Here is a 19,653-nt window from a genome sequence, read left to right as displayed (position 1 = left end):
ACCCATTAATGTACCTTTTTTTTTAAAACATTAAAAAAGTAGTTTTTGTACAAAAAATTATCATTTAAGTTTCGGACTCAAGAAGGGTGAGAGTCTTGTAATTTTTATGTGATAAAATAAAGTTACGTGACGTTAATAAAAATATATTCCTGTGTACTTTTATGAAATTTACACTAATTAAATTTTCCATGCTAAATCTTTTATTAAATATGCTTAAATTAGTAAAGTTTAAGCACAAGTGCACAATTGATGTAGTTTGCCGTAATAACGTCATTGGCTTCTTTTCTTTTTTGGGTACAGAAAGCGTCATTGGCTTCATTATTAAGAGTAGTAGTACTTTCTAAGTGGGCGTTTGGACATAAGAATTGTAAAATTCCGAAAAAAGTAAAATATTTTTTAGGTGAAAATGTATTTAAAAATTAAAGTTGTGTTTGCACATGAATATCATTTTTGAATATTTTTGAATTTTTGTGAGTGATTTGAGTGAAAATTTAAAAATACAGCTTTTTGGAGTTTTTCAAATTTTCGAAAAATTTCAAAATTCATCTTCAAGTGAAAAGTTAAAATTTTTCGAACAAAAGTTAAAAAAAAAAAAAAAAAAAAAAAAAAAGGAGACATGGCCAAATTGACTCTAAGTTGATCTGAAATCTTTAGAAGTTTCTTTTTTCTTTGTTTATTCATCTCGAAATATTTTAATCCCTCCGTTCACTTGTCCACTACATTAAAAATATATTTCATATTTACTTGTCAATTTTAACAAATCAAGAGAAGATCATATTTTTCTTTTTTACTTTTGTAGACGCTTCAGACCTGTGCTTCTCCGTATCAGTTCATAAATATTGACATATACTCTTATTTAATGTTTAAAACATTTTCTTCGTTGTTTAATCATTGAGTGAACACAATAAATTGGAATATCAAAAGAAAAATCATCAAGAAATATCGATAAAGTTGCAAATAATGAGAAGTAAGTAGGTACATGCAAGGCTTTCCTTAACTTTTGAATTTTATTCATACATATTACTCTCTCCGTTCCAATTAATGTGAACCTGTTTGACTAGGCACGGAGTTCAAAAAAAAATGAAGACTTTTGAAATTTGTGGTCCTAAACAAGTCAAAAATGGGCCCAGAATATTTGTGTGGTTATAAAAGCTTCTCATTAAGGGTAGAATTGTAAGTTTAAGCTAAATTATTACCAAATTTAGAAAGGGGTCATTCTTTTTGGAACGGACCAAAAAGAAAATAGGTTCACGTAAACTGGAACGGAGGGAGTATTATTTAAACATTGACAGCAAAATAATACGCAAAGTCACTAAGCGGAAACTGAGTTGAGAAATTTCTTTTGACTCTACATGAATAATCTATGGTCTAACTTAATACTCCTATGTTTCCGTAAAACCATTTATGTACCGTATAATTCTAATTTTAAGAAATTAAAGGTGATATGACATAACTCGTAGATATTTAGGTAAACTTGAATAATCTCCCCAATTTATCTTTAGTATTTCAGTAGTTTTCAAAAACAATCATTATGATATCTATCTGTACTATATTAAAAGCACGAAACCCTAACGAAATGTCATTCGTCTTTTTTATCCTGGATAAAATAGTAATTTAAATTATTTTCCTAATATATAAAAATTGTTATTTAATTATTTTCCTAATTTAGGAATGATCAGTTAATTATTTTGCCTAATATTTATGATTTTGACATGAAAAATCATATTATTTATTTGAATTTCCGTTTTGGAGTCTTCACTATCACTCCATGTTTTAGACTTACGAGTATTTTTTTAAATTAATCAGTATTAATTTTATGTACAAATTTTTTGTTCAGGGTGTCCTTGTTTCCCTTTTTCTTTCACACTTTTAGGAATGCTTACGAGTAATATTTTTTTTAGTTTAAGTAGATCTTTCATTTTTCATAACTCCTTTTCTTCGTATATTTGTAATTTGATTATACAAAACAAGCAATAATAATTTATTCTTTTTCTAATATGTTGAAGATAATTCATGTATTATTTCTTAATAATTAATTAAACAGAACAATTTGTATTATACTATTGAGAGAAAAAAGTATTCCATCTATCTCAATTTATGCGGCACTTTCGCTTCTCGGGAGTCAATTTAACCAATTTGTAAAGCTAAAATAGATTAGGTCAACTCAATATTTAAAAATTTTAAATTTAGACATTCAAAAATTATATGATAAGTGTTAAAAGTAGCAATTCCTCTCATATCAATATGATGAAAAGATTCAAGGAAAATATAATAAAAAAAATATATTTTAATTTAAAGTAATGAAATTATAAAACTGAAACAAACTTTTAATTGAATATATCAACTGATGACTGAGAGCTACTATGGACATTTTCTTCTTTTATTGGATTGCGTATATAGGATAAACATTCATCATTTTAAGAACATGTATACTTTTATTTATAGTTCAAACATAATCTTATAATATAATATTTATTTAATTTTAAAAAAAATATTTACCCGTTGAGATAGTGGGCACGCACAACACGAAACCCCTATCAAATTGTTGTTCGCCTTTTTAAACCATGTTATGTGCATTCTAAGTTTGATATAATTGTAATTGTGATCACCAATAAATTTTAATTTTGGGAAAATAAAAAAAAATCGTGCATTTAGGTTTAGTATTCTTTTAAGTTTTTCTTTGTTAGGATTAAGATTTGTAACGTTAAATAATTAACACTTGAATAGAACACGACAATTACATATTGGCTAAAAATAGAAATCCAAAAGTTACGACTAGGTCCCTATTTCTGACGACTCAACTTCTCCTATTTTCTCCTGACATCAACTTTGGCTCTATATTTTCAAACTTCTTTCTAAACTTGACTTTTTTTTTTCTATTGAGTTTGGTGAATATTATGATATTTTCTTGATTTTATGACCAGTATCTAAATGTATTGATCCAAAGTATCAGACAAAAATTAAGATGTTAAAAACAATAAATTGTCAAGTCTTGAGACTGATTTTGATGACAGAAAGGTGGTGGAAAGAAAAAAAAAAAAATAGGGAAAACGTAAAATAAAAAAATAGAAGAGATTTCACTGGGATATTTTGAAATTCACAAGTGGGGATATTTTGGAATTCAGAAGTGAGGTTGGCTAATTTTTAATATCCAACATGTATAGATGACAAATTGGTTCGATGTAGCTGAGATATTCCATTCAATACTAAGAATGGATAATGGATTAGACTTTGAGTTCAATTACTATATTAACGTAATATTCATTTTAACATTTAAATGAATATTACGTTTATCTCTGTTTGGCTCAAAAGTTAACAATATACTTTGTAAGCTAGAAAACAATCAAAAGTAAGAAAAGGGTAAATCGTAATCAAATATAATAAACCTAGAGATGCAAAGATGATATTATTGTTATAGATCTAGTATTGCAAAGTGATAATATGAACTCACTAAGATATGTTCGTTTGAGGTAGAGATAGAGAGAGAAAGCCAGAAAATGAGAGAGTTGTATTAGATCAGAATCCCCCCTTTTACAATGTGAAGGTCTCCTTTATATAATAAGAAACCTTCCTCGAAAGAATCAAAAAGTTACAAAGACAGGTAACGTCTCCCTAATGAAGACACCGAGTCCTAAACGATGTCGCTTTTGTCCCCACGTCCGAGTCGTACCCGCTATGTTAGTCGGCGTACACTCACTGGGCGTACCCACTGGCGTAGAGATGCTGAGGGTCAAATTTGACCATATATAGTTAGTCCCTCCGCTCGTTGGAGACGCATTCGGTGGGCGTCTTCGATGGGCGAAAATGCGAAGCTCGGCTTAGGAGAATTTGACCTCGACTAGGGGCGGCAATATGAATGAGGTGAATATATGACGTTGTTGAGCCACTGACGCGTGGCTTCCTTTTTGGAATGACGTCATCGCCTGTATGCATCATTATTATATTTGCCCCCGAGGCGGTTCAGAGGATGATGTGACATTTTGGTTTCCCGCGCACGTTTTGAATCATGACTCTTCGATTTCTGCGCAACTTGTCCCTATAAGTAGGAGAGAGGTTCGATTCGATTCAACTTTCAATCCTTCGGAAAGCATTTTCTGATTTACTCCTTTGTCTTTCTTTCCTGTAACCGTTATTTCGTGTGGGACTCTCCCACTTCTGTTGAAACCACACTTCCTATCGTCAGTGCTTCGTTTCTTACGTAGTATAATCATGACAAAACGTGGACAGAGTAGTAAAAAGGCCAAAGATAATGCCCCGTCTAGGGTTCCGCCATCTTCCGGTGGTGAAGGGGAAAAGGCGGAGAAGGCCCTTGTTCCTCTCAGTGTAGACAACGTCCTTCCGAAGGAGATGCATGTTCGCAGGGATTTTCCGACTAAAAGCCCAGACCTTCCCTGGGAGCACAGCGTTTTATTACAATCCCATTTAGATGATCTTCGAGAGACGCACCATATTCCGGACCACGTAGAAATGGTTCCGGCCGGGACGGACTATATCAATGTGCACCGGCCTGGACATTGCACATTCTATGAGTACCCGTTCTTGATCGATTACAATCTTCCAATCTACCCTCTGATGGAGGAGCTTTGCCGTTTTAACAATGTGTGTCCGGCTCAGCTCACTCCTTACACCTTGAAGGTGTGCCGTATTATGACCACTTATGCGGCCAGGGCTGAGTGCAGCGTCTCGGTCCACCACCTCTTACAGTTATTCAGCCCAGGTTACCTGAGGGGTACCATGCTGCAGTTAAAAAGTCGTGGCACAAGGGGCTTGTTTGTTAAAGCCGATGATAAGCCCAACCGCCGCTTTTGGCGTAAATATTTCTACATCAGGACGGAGCACCTGGTGTCGAATCCCGAAGGGTTCCCGGAAAGATGGAATCCAGAGCGTAAGTATTTCTACTCGTAGAATTCAAGACTGCTTGCGCTTTTGACCCTACGGCCATTGTGATTTCTTTGCTTTTCTCCCTTTTTTATTCGCAGCGAGGGCTTCTCCACCCCAGTTCACTGATGATATTAAATCATGGGTGGAAAGAATAATACCTTATGCGGAGGAATGCCGTACCTGGGCTGCATTTCTTCAAAAGTATGGCCTGTCAGGTAATTCTTTGGCTACGGTTTGGGAGTTCCCTACGTTCTTGTTACCTGACTTATTCGCGTTGGCAGGTCGGAGCGCCCCTAAGAAGAAGAAAAAGAATGTCGTCACCTCACCTGGGGCGGGGACTGATTCTGAAGATGGATACATACCCTGTGGTTCGCCCAGTGATGGCGTTGCGGAGGTTCCTCAACCGCTGCCCGTGGCGGCGTCCACGAGGGGAGCGACTCCTTCAATGCCATCCCCACGGGCTGTGGAGGAGACTTCTAAGAGCGAGGAGCCGCTGGAAAGGAAAAGACGTCGGTTGATAACCGGCAAGGGGATAGCCATAGAAGACGAGGGGGCGAGCGAGCCCCATCGGGAGTCAAGGCCAGTTTTTATGGCAGATGCCATCCGTTCCGGGAGGTCGGCTCCCCAAGGGGGGGCGGTTCTCGACGCCAGCCCAACACGCATTCCGGAGAGCGGCTCGTCGGCTGCCGTTGGAGAAGCGGGCGATGATATCGAGAGGGTGGGCCCTAAGGCCGCCCAGGCGGATGCAGATGCGTTAGCGCGGGGTCCGGCCCGTGTGGGGATGACGGCAGGTAGATCCAACCGCCGAATTCTGATCCCAGGAGGGTATAACCTGTTGCAACACAGCGAGCAGGCCGCAACGGATATGACCCTGCTATGTGCGGCTGCTGAGCGTGAAATGTTAAAAGGGGTTAGCGACGGGGAACTATCCCGGAGGGTTGCCGGCGCGGCCTTGCAGGTATTTTTTGATTTTCTTCATGTACCGTAAAGTAAATTTTGATGCATACTGACTTGCCTTTCCTCCTTTTCCTCTTTTTTAGACTCTCATCTTGGAGGTAGAGAGGGGGCGGCGAGCGCAAAGGAAGGCAGCCACCTTTAACAAGGTGGTAAAGAAATATCGGCGGTGCCGCGTCAAGCATCAGGCGCTGGCGGACCTACTCAAGCAGGACCCGGAATTTCGGGTTTTCCGTAAGGGTTTGGAGCAGTCGGAGGCCCAGCTGAAACGGAGGGTGGCCGAGTTGTATCAGATCGACGAGCAGCTGATGACCGCCCTGGCTCGGAACATTGAGTTGGAGACTCTTCTCCAGTCTAAGGAAGAAGAGTTGGAGGTTAGCCGTGGGGTAGCGGCGGAAGCTGCTGATTTGCGGATCAAGGTTGCCGCTATGACCACCGAACTTGATGCCAAGGTGGCTGAGATTGAAGTCCTCAAGCGGACTGCTGCACCAAGGCCTGATGAGGATGCGCATCGTGAGGCGCATGACATGTGGGTGTACGCCGAGGCCAGATTGGTCGTATTCGAGGAGTTCTTAGCTGCGGGTCGAGCTACTGAGGCGGAGGTTCAAGAGCAACGGCGCATAGCCCGTGTCGCCCGTGAAACTTGTGGGTATAGTTCTGATTCCCCAGACCGGGCGGGCTATAACTCCGAAGACGTCAACCGTCTAGAATCCGACTCTTGGATCTCTGCAGCCTATCAGGCCGAGGACGACGGTGGATGAGATGGCGGTCCGACGGGGGCCGGTGAACAGAATGGCGAAGCCCCTTAGGACTTGTATTCATTTTGTTTTGCTGTATTTGGAGACGTAAATGGGTCCTTTTGTACATGTATTTTTGGATGATAATGGAAGTTATACTTTTGCTGTTATTCTTTTCTTTTTGTACCTTTTATTTTCGGCCTTAATATTGTTGATGGCCTTAGCCGTGTGCGCAACTTCGACTATCGTCGAGTTACTCGCTATCATAGTCGAGCTGGGTCGACTTATCGGCGTTGATGGCCTTAGCCATTATACCGTTGATGGCCTTAGCCATGTGCGTAACTTCGACTGTCATCGAGTTACTTGCCGTCGTAGTCGAGCTGGGTCGACTTATCGGCGTCGATGGCTTTCGCCATAATATCATTTATGGCCTTAGCCATGTACGTGACTTCGACTTTCGTCGAGTTATTTGCCGTCATAGTCGAGCTGGGTAGACTTATCGGCGTCGATGGCCTTAGCCATTATATCGTTGATGGCCTTAGCCAAGTGCGTAACTTCGACTGTCGTCGAGTCGTTTACCCACCGCAGTCGAATCTAGGTCGACCGCTGGCGGCGATGGCTTTAGCCACAATATAGTTGGTGGCCTTAGCCATGTAGGCGACTTCGGCTGTCGTCGAGTCGTTTACTCACCGTAGTCGAATCTAGGTCGACCGTTGGCGGCGATGGCCTTAGCCATAATATAATTGATGGCCTTAGCCATGTAGGCGACTTCGACTGTCGTCGGGTCGTTTACTCACCGTAGTCGAATCTAGGTCGACCGTTGGCGGCGATGGCCTTAGCCATGATATAATTTGTGGCCTTAGCCATAAAGTCGAGTCGTTTACTCACCGTAGTCGAATCTAGGTCGACCGTTGGCTCGATGGCCTTAGCCATAATATAGTTGATGGCCTTAGCCTTTCACACATTGGAGATGGCCGTAGCCTTTCATACATTGGAGATGGCCGTAGCCTTTCATACATTGGAGATGGTCGTAGCCTTTCATACATTGGAGATGGCCGTAGCCTTTCATACATTGGAGATGGCCATAGCCTTTCATACATTGGAGATCAAGCTAGTCCAGTCCCTTTATCATGTCGGCCTGAAGGTCGTAAGGAGAGGTTGATATGATAAACTTGTTTCGCAAATATCTCCAAGTGTCCCCTCCGCCGCCTCGTTAAAAACCTCCCCGAGAAAACCTAATTGGGACAAAACTCGGGTAAGGGAAAAAGAGTACGACTCGGGAGACGCCTTTCAGAAGTGGAAATACTTGAGGTGAGTAACGTTCCAGTTGTTTTGGAGCGTTTTCCCTTCCATTGTTTCCAACTGGAATGCGCTTGCTGGCTACTGCTGTGATTTTGTAGGGTCCTTCCCAGTTGGTGCCCAGTTTCCCTTCACTTGGGTCTTTGGATGCCAATGTCTTGGCTTTAAGGACATAATCTCCCACCTTGAGTGGTCTTATTTTGGCCCTCTTGTTGTAGTATCTTTCGACTTGTTGCTTTTGGGCCGCCATTCTGATATGGGCCATTTCTCTCCTTTCCTCAGCTTCGTCGAGGTCTTGGAGCCTGTTTGTGTCGTTTTATGTTCCACTGGTGTGTGAATATCTTAGGCTTGGTTCACCGACCTCGATGGGTATGACCGCGTCGGTTCCGTAGACCAGCGAGTACGGTGTTTCCCCCGTGCTGGATTTGGGTGTGGTCCTGTGTGCCCACAACACTTCGGGTAGCAGCTCGGGCCATAGCCCTTTGGCATCCTCGAGTTTCTTCTTTAGTATGTTTAATATTGTTTTGTTGGAGGATTCTGCTTGGCCGTTGGTGGCAGGGTGATATGGCGTGGAAAGTATCCTCTTGATGCGCCATTTCTCGAAGAATTCGGTCGTTTTTTGACCGATGAACTGTCGTCCGTTGTCACAACTGATTTCTTTGGGGATGCCAAAGCGGCATATAATATTTTTCCATATGAAGGCGATCACTTCTTGTTCGCGTATTTGGGCGTACGCTCCTGCTTCCACCCACTTGGAAAAATAGTGAGTTAAAACTAACAGAAACCGTACCTTTCCTCGTCCCGCTGGTAGGGGTCCGACTATGTCCATTCCCCATTTGATGAAGGGCCATGGGGAAGTGACCGAGTGAAGTGGTTCTCCTGGTTGGTGTATCATGGGGGCATACTTTTGGCATTGTTCGCATCGGCAAACATATTCCGTTGCGTCTTTCTTCATAGTGGGCCAATAATAGCCGGCTCGTATTATGCAGCGCACGAGGGCGCGGTTGCCTGTATGGGCACCGCAATGACCTTCATGTACCTCTTCGAGCACTGGCCGCATTTGTTGCGGCCCTAGACACTTGGCCAGGGGTCCGCCAAACGTCCTTTTGTAGAGCTCGTGGTTTATCAGGCAATACCGGGCGGCCTGTACGCGGAGCTTCTTGGCTTCTTTTTTGTCGAGTGGGAGTGTTCCATCCCGAAGATAGGATACAAATTGGTTGCGCCAGTCCCAAGTCAAATTTAAAGAGAGTACCTCAGTGTGATCAATGGCTGAGTGGAGAAGGGTGACCACGCTTTCTTTGTTGAAGTTTTTAGTGGCTGCGACCAATTTTGCTAGGCCGTCTGCTTCAACGTTCTGTGCTCTCAGAACTTGTTCGAAGCGGCACTCGTCGAACTCGGTCATTAACCTGTGGATTTCTGACTGGTATTTTTGTAACCTCTGCTCCTTGATTTGGTAAGTCCGGTGACCTGGTTCACCACGAGTTGAGAGTCGCAATGGAGAACGAGTCGTCGAGCTCCATACTTGATGGCTAGTTTCAAACCTGCAATAACAGCCTCGTACTCGGCTTCGTTGTTAGTCATCTCGGGGCATCGTATGGACTGGCGAATTGTTTTGCCCGTGGGGACCTCGAGAACGAGTCCCAGTCCCGATCCCGAGGCGTTAGCGGCGCCAATAGTGTAAAGAGTCCAGAGGTCGGCGTTGGAGGGGGCACGGCGTGCCTCTAATTCTGCCTCTGGTAGTATCTCTGTGCTGAAGTCGGCTATGAAGTCGGCAAGTACTTGCGACTTGATGGTGTTTCTTGGATGATATGAGATATCGTGCTCACTGAGCTCTATGGCCCATCTGGCGAGTCTGCCTGATAACTCAGGCTTGTGTAGGATACTTCTCAAGGGGAAGGTCGTCACTACTTTTATGGGGTGGCATTGGAAATAGGGTCGGAGCTTCCGTGAAGCTACGACCAATGCCAAAGCTAATTTTTCAAGGTGTGGATACCGTGTTTCGGCGTCCACTAAGGTTTTGCTAATATAGTAAATAGGAGATTGTGTACCTTCATTTTCACGAACTAGGACTGCGCTGACGGCGACCTCTGATACGGCTAAATATACCAGCAGTGGCTCGCCTGGATTTGCTTTGGCTAGCAGTGGCGGCAAAGATAGGTACGCCTTTCAATTTCCTTAAGGCCTCGACGCATTCCTCATTCCACTGTAACCTATTGCCCTTTCTCAGCACATTGAAAAACTTATGGCATCTGTCGGAGGACCGTGAGATGAACCTAGACAAGGCGGCTATTCGCCCCGTCAGCTTTTGCACCTGCTTTTTGCTGTTCAGTATCTCGGGTATCGCGTNTACGAGGACCCTTGGGTGGATAATACAGGCGCCACTTCTGTCATCGATCATGACTCTTTTAACATCCGTATCAGCGATACGTAAAGTGATAACTAAAGCATCATAATGAGGGAAAGACAAACCGTCGGCATCAGACTTATCGAAGGTGATACTATCTTCGAAGTCGTCATACCGTTCATGGGCGATGGTCCGCTTTAGTCTGTGTGTGGTGGCGAACTTGACGTGATTGATCACTGACTCGTCGCCGCCTCCGATGATCATGTTTATCGTGCGCGCTGGGGAAGGTGGCTTCGGCGGCCCGTGGGGTTGTTCTCGTCCGCGTGCAAAGTTGATTTTCCCTTTGTCACTGAGTAATTCCCTCAAGTATCCCTGGTTCAGCATCCTGACCACCTCTTGCCGTAGGCCTATGCAGTCTTCGGTTTTGTGTCCCCGTTCCTGATGGAACTCACATAGGGCGTTTGATTTCCTTGTGGCAGGGTCTGATTTCATCTTCTGCGGCCACTGCACCTTGGTGCCCAGCTTCTCCAGTGCGTACACTATTTTTGAGGGAGATACACAAAAGTTATGGGCGGCTAATAAAGGGGGCGTACCTCTTTCATTTCGGAGTGGGGCGACGTGTCGCTGTAGCGCGTCTGTATGCCTTGGTGGCAGATGGGAGGAGGTGTATGGCTGATGTCGATCTCTGTTGGAGCGGGGAAGTTGTTCTCGTCGTCCTTCGTTCCGTCGATCTCTCCTCGTTTCTGAGTGTATCGCTGTTAGCCGTTGGGTCGGCCCATTAAGATCGTCCTCGTCCGCTCGTACCTCGGCGCAATAGGCGTTGTGGATTTCCTCCCATGTGGTAGGGGGATATTTCATGAGGCGGCTCAACAGCTTCTTGGTTGCCCTCGAACCATCCTTGCTTAGCCCGTTCTGGAAAGCGGCGACTGCCATGCCTTCCGATACGTTTGGTAGACTCATCCTTACCCTGTTAAACCTTGCCAGGAAGTCCCTGAGTCCCTCTCCTGTGGTTTGCCTGAAGGCGAAGATGTCGTTGACCCTGGCCTCCGCTTTCTTCGCGCCTGCATGGGCTGTGACGAACTTATCCGCCATTTCCTCGAACGTTGATATTGCCTTAGCCGGTAGCTGAGAGTACCATGTTAAGGCCCCTCCTGTCAACGTCTCGCCAAACTTTTTCAGCAGTACCGACGGTACCTGTTCTTTCGATAGGTCGTTGCCCTTCACAGCGGTGACGTAGTGGATCAGATGATCCTCGGGATCTGTGGTTCCGTCATATACCCTCAAGTAAGGTGGCATCTTGAAGGTTTTTGGGGTGGAGTGAGGGGCAGCTTCTTCAGTATATGGTTGTTCAACGAACCTTCCCACGTCGCGTTTTGGTAGCAACTTGGGAGCACCAGGGATCTTGTCGATCCTCTCCTGATTTTCCTTCATCTGACCGCGGAGCGCCTTGTTTTCATTTTCCATTTCTTCCATCTTCTTTAGGATGGGTGACAGCGTGCTATCGCTGGTTTGTGTCTCGATGGGTTTGTTATCCGCTAGTGCAACTTCCGGTTCACCCACGGCAGTAGTGGTACCTACCGTTGGTGTACACCCGATGTTACTTTGTGGTGACCTCTCAACCAAGCCGCTTAGAGTGCTTGTTAGCCATCTTTCCAGTAGCTCCTTGACCGCGGAAGGTGCTTCCGTAGCCGCAGATGTGGAAGCTCCTTTTTCGTGCAAGATCGTCAGACCTTCGGATGGGGAAGGTGAGATCTCTGCACCCGGTGTGAAGCTAGGGGTTGCATTCAGGATGCCATCGTCACTGGCCTCGTTGAGAGGGCCAAGGAGATTGGTAGTGACACCCAATATAGCTTTCGATCTTGTGTTATTTTCGACCATTTTCTGTTTTTGTGTGGTGTAGAGAGTGGTAGTTGGTTGATCTCTAGGTGGATACTATGGTTTTGATTCTCGAAATCCCCACAGACGGCGCCAAATTGTTTGGCTCAAAAGTTAACAATATACTTTGTAAGCTAGAAAACAATCAAAAGTAAGAAAAGGGTAAATCGTAATCAAATATAATAAACCTAGAGATGCAAAGATGATATTATTGTTGTAGATCTAGTATTGCAAAGTGATAATATGAACTCAGTAAGATATGTTCGTTTGAGGTAGAGATAGAGAGAGAAAGCCAGAAAATGAGAGAGTTGTATTAGATCAGAATCCCCCCTTTTACAATGTGAAGGTCTCCTTTATATAATAAGAGACCTTCCTTGAAAGAATCAAAAGTTACAAAGACAGGTAACGTCTCCCTAATGAAGACACTGAGTCCTAAACGATGTTGCTTTTGTCACTACAAGAAATAAGCTATTTTGCGTAGGTTTATTGTGGAAGTTATAAGAACCCTCACTACAAAATCATTTTGTGGCATTTATTTTAACCCCCGCTATATAATTCTTTTTGTGGCGATTTTATTGTAGAGGTTTTTTATAACCTCCGCAAATTGCATCAGATTGTGGGGGTTTTCTAAAATGCTACAATTCGATACAATTGGTGGTGTTTAATAACCCCACAAATTAGGATATCAATCAAAAGTTTGAATTATGGTAAAACATCTTAGAGAGCAAATATTTTAGGATAAATATAAATAAGAGCGACTATACGCACCACAAGTTTAATCAGCATGTGAAGAGCGAAGTTGAGGTGAGACTAGACGAGATTGCGGTACTAAAATGCTAAGAATTTTATATCGATATATAGGTTCATTGTTCAAGAGAATGAAATAATAGATAAAAACGTTACTCATATAATTAAAATCAGATTGTTATAATGGAGAAGTGCTATATATTATGTGATAGAAGAATATTTGCCAAAGTGAAAGGTAAGTAATAGTTATAAGATCGATAATATTATATGGTAGTGAGTGTTAAGTCACTAAAACCCAACATATCCCCAATATGAATGTTGGAGAGATGCGAATATTAAGATGCATGACGGTCAAACAAGATCAGACAAGATAAAAATGATTACATTCACTAAAAGTTGCAAACAACACGCGTTGAGGATAAATAAAGAGGTAGCTTGAGATGGCTTAATAATGTCTTGTGTCAACCTGCATACACACTAATCCATAAGTGTAAAATTAAAAAAAAATTACAAAATATTTGCACATGAATAACGACCCGACTGGTCGTTTTGCTCTCTAGGACCCCGTTCCCCTAAATAAGACTTTCTGTACTTGCTTTTACTGATTTATGACTTGCGGGGGTGGTTGGTTCGGGATTTGGAAGAGTTTGGGTTGAAATCGGAACACTTGGTTCCTAAAAGTTGGCTTAAAAGGTCAAGTTTGACTTCGGTCAACATTTTCAGTAAACGACCTCGGAATCTGGATTTGACGGTTCCAACAGGTTCTTATGATGATTTCAGACTTGGGCGTATATCCGGATCAGGTTTTGGATGACCCGTGAGTGTTTTGGCGCCAAATAGTGAAAGTTGATTCCTTAAGGATTTTGAAATTCTTTAAATTTGGTTTGGAGCGGGTTTTTGTGATATAGAGGTCCGAACGGAATTTCGAGACCGAGAATAGTTCTGTATTATCATTTAAGACTTGCACGCAAAATTTGGTGTCAAACCGAGTAGTATAAGTGTGTTTCGTTACATTGGAAGTGAATTGAAGAACTTGAAGTTCATAAGTTTGATTCAATTGATTTGAGGGGGTGATTCTTAGATTTAGCATTATTTCGGGCGTTCCGAGGGTTCGAGCGAGTCCATTTTATGATTTCAAACTTGTCGGTATGTTCGGGTGGGGCCTCGGAGGCCCCGAGCGTCAATCGGACGAGGCTCGAGCTAAGTTGGAAATTTGAGAAGGAGCTGAAGCTCCATTTCTGTCATAACCGCACCTGCGGTTGGCCAGCCGCAGGGGGAGGAGCCCAGGTTCCGGAGATGTAGCTCCTCTTCCGCAGAAGCGGTTCCAAGACCGTAGATGCGGCCTAGCTGGCCAGGCCCAGAACCATAGAAGCGGGCAATCTCACGCAGAAGCGAGACCGCAGATGCGGTCCCCTAACCGCAGGTGCGGAAATCGCTGAAGGCAGTGGCCTTCATTTAATACGGGAATGTATTATTTTTGACACATTTTATTCATTTCTTGGGCGATTTGGGAGCTTCCAAAGTGGAGATTTCAGCCTAGTATTGTGAGGTAAGTTAGTTCTACTTAATGTGAGTTTAATACATAGTTTAGGAGTGGATTACACCATGTAAATTAGTGAAAATTATGGATTTATAGTAAAACCTAGACTTTTGATAAAAACAAGATTTAACCACGAAATTTATTATGGAATGTAGTAGAAATCATATATTCTTGATCCTTAGGTTATGGGTAACAACTTTCTTCACAAATTTCCGGAATCCGAGCACGTTGGCTCGGGGATGAATTTTAGGAACCTTGCATTTAGGGTTGGAAAATTACTTTAATAGTTAAAATATGAACTCTTGAGTATGTATTGAATAGTTCTTACCCCATTTGAATAGTTTTGGATCGTTCGGCTCCGATTTGAGGGTTTGAGCGCATTCTTGAATTTGGAAGTGAGCTTTGGGACGAGGTGAGTCTCCTTTCTAACCTTGTAAGAGGGAACTAACCCCATAGGTGAATTAAATAAATATATGTGACTATCTGTGGGGGCTACGTACGTACGTGGTGACGAGAGAGTCCGTACGGAGCTACTATTATGCTAATTGTCCGGGTAGTTTAGGACCCGTATCATGCTATACTTGCAAATGCGTGCGTCCTTGCTTGCTACTAAGATCACTTAGGACATGCTAGAAATTGGTAAATAAATATGGATGGTTATACTCGCTTACTTGAGAACTTGTATGAATTATTTGACTATAAATGAGCAATGTGTGCTTACTTGATAATAAATTGCTATTTGTGGATCGGGCCGATCGCCTCGGTAGAAAATAGATGCATATATGGTTGGCGCCATTTGACCCTCTGGCAGTGCACAATTTATCATTATATCGGACCGTGCCGTCCGACCTCGGCACAATGTGCGCATGTTATTTGTGTGGAACTTTCCGTGAATTACCTCGCTTAAATACTTTGAAATGTAACTTATTACATGACATGATTAAAATTGATATGTTGTGAGGAAGGGATGTCTTATTGCTCGTTGTTCTTAGACTGTCATTATATTCATGCTTAGAGTAACACTTAAACTGTATTATTATTGACCCTAGTAGGTGTCAAGTCGACCCCTCGTCACTACTTGTTCGAGGCTAGACTGGATACTTGCTGGGTACATGTTGTTTATGTACTCATACTACGTTTCTGTACTTAAACATACAGGATCTGAGGCAGGTGCATCTAGCTACCCATCCGGCGCGCGTTCCTGATACTTGATCGAGATCTCACGGTGAGCTGCCCATTATGAGCCGTTCAGCAGCATGCCAGAGTCTTTTCTTTTGTTTATTTACTGTCTATTCTATCTCAGGCAGTAGGATAGTTGTATTTTTGGTACATTCTACTAGTTGCCCTAGTACACGTGATACTAGTTCCTGGTACACACATTTGTAGACTATTATTTTGGGTTGTATTTCTATTATTATGAACTTGTTAATTATTGATTGTTTAAAATTCAAGATTTATTAAAAGTTGGGATGGTTTGGTAAAATTAATGAGAACTCACTAGTTGATTAGAGTCGGCTTGCCTAATAATGGCGTTGGGCGCCATCACGACCTATAATGGAATTTGGGTCGTGACAGTCTTATATTCATAATATTAGACGTTTTGAATTTAAATAAATAATAGTAGTAATTTTAAAATTTTGTTACATTTTATTTTAAAAAAAAAAGGATATTTACAATTTTAATTAAATGATTTAATTTAATGATATTTTAGATTTTTCTATATATTTTAATTTATTATTTATTTGGATGTGTTGTTTTTTTTTGTGTGTAGTATATATGTCAATAATGTTTAAGTATATTTTATTAGTAATAAGTTAGCTTTAATGCCTAAATTTTCTTCTATTTAAATAGTAAAAAAGAAATAAATAAAAAGAGAAAGGAAATAATTAAAAGACAATATTGGATATCATCTTCTTAGGTTTTAATATGCACATTACGGGATAATTAAGAAAATTAGACTCAAAATTTTTAGAACTAAGCGGGCAGAATTCCCTCTCTTTTTCTCCCTCCTTTTTTCGTAGGGCACGATATCTTTCACAAGGGCTCAATTCCCCCTCCCCAACTCATGAAATCTTTCAGGATGCTCAATTTTCCCTTCCCAACTCGCCAGAAAGATAAGCTCAATTCCCCTTCTTCATCGTCTTCTCTACATAGTAAGTCGGTGCAATTCGAAAAATAAAGGATTGTCATGCTCTTTCTTATTTTCTGCTGCGCTATTTTTTTGTTTACTTTCCGATGTAGAGTTTGCAACCGAAATTGTTTAAATATTCTTGTGGATCTGTATATTATTACAAGTATTGGGTTAAATTGTGATTCATTATTGTGTGGTCCTTTGTTCTCGAGTTCCTGATTACAAATGAGTGAGTACTTTTTACAACCTAGGTTTTTTTACTGTGTATTTTGCTCTTCAATTTTGCTTCAGATAGTTGAATTTTAATAACAGGAAATCATGTGAGTTCTTCTTAGATACAATCAGAGTCTGATTGCCCATCACTTTTTCTTAGGATGTGTGGAAATTTTTGGGGGGGGGGGGGGGTATCATTGAGCAGGGAAAAAGAATAGAAATACTTTTGGGTGCCTGCAATTGTTCCGTTGAGTTTTCTTAACCTTTCGGCACTCCTTTTGTTTATCTGCTATACTAAAAAATATAGTGTTCAGATTATGAGTTTTTGAGAAACTAAATTTATCATGATTCTTATTTTATCAGTCAGTAATTTTTTTTGTGCTTTATATTCTATTTAGTTATAATGGCAAGGTGATGCACATCCATCGAAGATTAAATGCTCCAGTACCAATGCAAAGGTTTTAATATTGGTGGGTTGGTATGATAGCACCGATGGGTGAGTTACCTTCTTAACTCATTTATTGGCAAGACACTCTTTTCAGAGAAAACTTATCTTTTATATAACATGCGTCTTGAATTACATGAAGATACAATAATTGAAGACCATTTGCATCATTAAATATCAGTTGCATTGAGTAATTTAGAGTAATTTGTTTCATATTCTCTTACAGCTGTTATTGATGTAGATACTGGCAGGATTCATGTATTAGAAGATTTGATTAAGTTCCTCAAGATATATACGAGATGTTGAAGTAAGCTAGTTGTATATATATTTTATTTGTTATGATATATGTATTTGAATTTGTTATGTTTCTTACTCTAGTTTAAGAAACACTTCTATCATACTCCTTCCCATTTCCCTTTTCATAATGCATGATCTGTTCGGGTGCGAAGAAGCTTGGTGAAGGAATATATTTCGCCGCTGAATATGTGTGCAAAAGTTTGAGGATTGCTTACTGATATTATAGTATTGAGGGGTAAGTTATGCTTCTTAACTTGTCTCTTGACCAAGTGTTTGTTTCGTAGAAGGCTTACTTTTTATATAACAAACTTCTTGAATTATAGGAAGCTACATTTATTGGAAGAACATTTGCAGCATTGAACACCAGTTGAAGTTATAAAGAAATGGTAGCCTTGCGAACAATTAACACAATTGGCTCATTGACATCTTGCTATATATGTGGCTACATGCAGATGGAAACTTTATATACAAGTCTAAACTTACAATTTATATAAATCGGTGGTGGTTTTCTTAATAAATTAATTGCATATTGGTTTTTCTTATCCTAAGACTACTGCTTACTGCAAAATACAATAATTTTCAGAAACAACAAAGGTCCCTGGCTAGTTGATCATGTTACCAATTTTTCCTCTTATGGTGGTGATAGGTGATCCTGCTATCAATTTTTCCAACTCAAATAATATGAAGGGCATATAGTAATTATTTAATTATCTTAACAATATTATTTTCCTAAAGTTTTAATGGATACTGAGATGGTTAACCGATAAAGAAGAACACCTTAAAGAAACTAATCAAACAAAAGTTCTATAATTCAATTATTGAGATGTCATGTAAGTTACCTCCGACAGTTTCAATCCTTGCACTTCTTTTCCCTAGGTTATGTTAAGTAACTAAGAGTACTTTGTTTCATATTCTTTTGCAGTTATTACTAATACAGATTCTAGTGGAATTCATGCCTTAGAAGATTTGATAAAGTCCCTCAAGAAATGAGATGTTCAAGTAAGCTGGTAGTATACAAATTCTATATTTTTGGTTAAAGTTTTGGCACTCTTTTTTGCTTCTTTTGCTTGAAGTTAGCTCCAGAAGATTTTGACACTCGTTTGTTTGTTTAACTAATTATTATTCCCCCTCCTATTTTATCAGTTCATTTCTTCTACTTCAGTTTTCCAGTGTTGTTAGCGGTCAACTTTGGTGCAAGTTTAACTTCTATTAATCATGGGGCTGGATTGTTAGAAAACCTATCGAGGTTGACTTATAGTTTAATAGTTACATATGTGATATTTTTCATGAATATATAGCTAGAATTTATACCGCCAAGTAGAATAATTTGTAAGTTTTGTGATGATATACGAGGAAACAGCTCTGTACTTTAGTTCTTATTCATGTGAGAGTATCTAGCAACTTCTGTTTAATGTTGTTACTTGTTAAACCAAGTGACAGATTTGTTTGTTAGAAGATTTGGAGCTTTCATTTATTTATGTAATTGGATTTGTCCAACAACGTCTGTATAATGCTATTGTGAGAGTATGCTACTTGTTTATAACTTCTTCATCGAATGTTTTTGTTTAATTGTTTTAGCATAGTGATGTGAAGAGCAACTCTGCTTCACCCGTGGGTTTAAGAGTATCATCAAGTGACAGCAATACAAATCACCAAGCAAGTACTTTGAATTTTTGTATATTTATTCATTGAGGAACTACCCTAGATTGTCTAATATTAAAGTTATTATATACTTTTTGTGTTTGTATAACTTTAGTTTTATTTCAATTTGATTTGTAATGTTTGTTACAAACATACAATAGATATGTTAATGGAATTTGATTTTTGTTGTATGAGTTATTTTGTAAAATTATTTATTGAATCCTAAAATTAAAATCTTGAAATAAGTATTGCGGCATTTATAAACTGCCAATATTAAATATATTTTTTAACGATTGAGTTCAAATTGTGGGGGTTATAAATCCCCACAAATAATTTTTTTAAAACATTAAGATGATATTATTGGGGTTACAAACTACCACTAATTACCTTTGAAAACTGCCACAAATTGAAAATTTATTTTGTGGCGGTCGTCATGGAGGTTTTAAAAAACTGCCACAAAAATGCTCGTGGCGAACATAACTGCGACGTTTTTTAAAACTGCCACAATTCATTTTGTGGAGGTTGAAAATTGCCACAAATTAACAAACC

General features: G+C 40.5%; 1 long non-coding RNA gene across 8 annotated transcripts; it reads left to right on the top strand.

The window, feature by feature from the left end:
* On the top strand, nt 16,360-19,293 carry LOC109226847. Of its 8 annotated transcripts, none has more exons than XR_002068164.1 (5): nt 16,360-16,530; nt 17,120-17,217; nt 17,408-17,473; nt 17,616-17,698; nt 18,386-19,293. It is a non-coding gene; the product is annotated as an uncharacterized LOC109226847 (long non-coding RNA). The 8 variants fall into 8 exon arrangements; XR_002068162.1 differs by having other exon boundaries at nt 17,408-17,698; nt 18,386-18,462; nt 19,042-19,293; XR_002068165.1 differs by having other exon boundaries at nt 17,408-17,698; nt 18,386-18,470; nt 19,042-19,293.

This window comes from Nicotiana attenuata, chromosome 6 (assembly GCF_001879085.1).
Source record: "Nicotiana attenuata strain UT chromosome 6, NIATTr2, whole genome shotgun sequence".
NCBI lineage: Eukaryota > Viridiplantae > Streptophyta > Magnoliopsida > Solanales > Solanaceae > Nicotiana > Nicotiana attenuata.
This window is presented reverse-complemented; position numbering and strand designations above follow the sequence as displayed.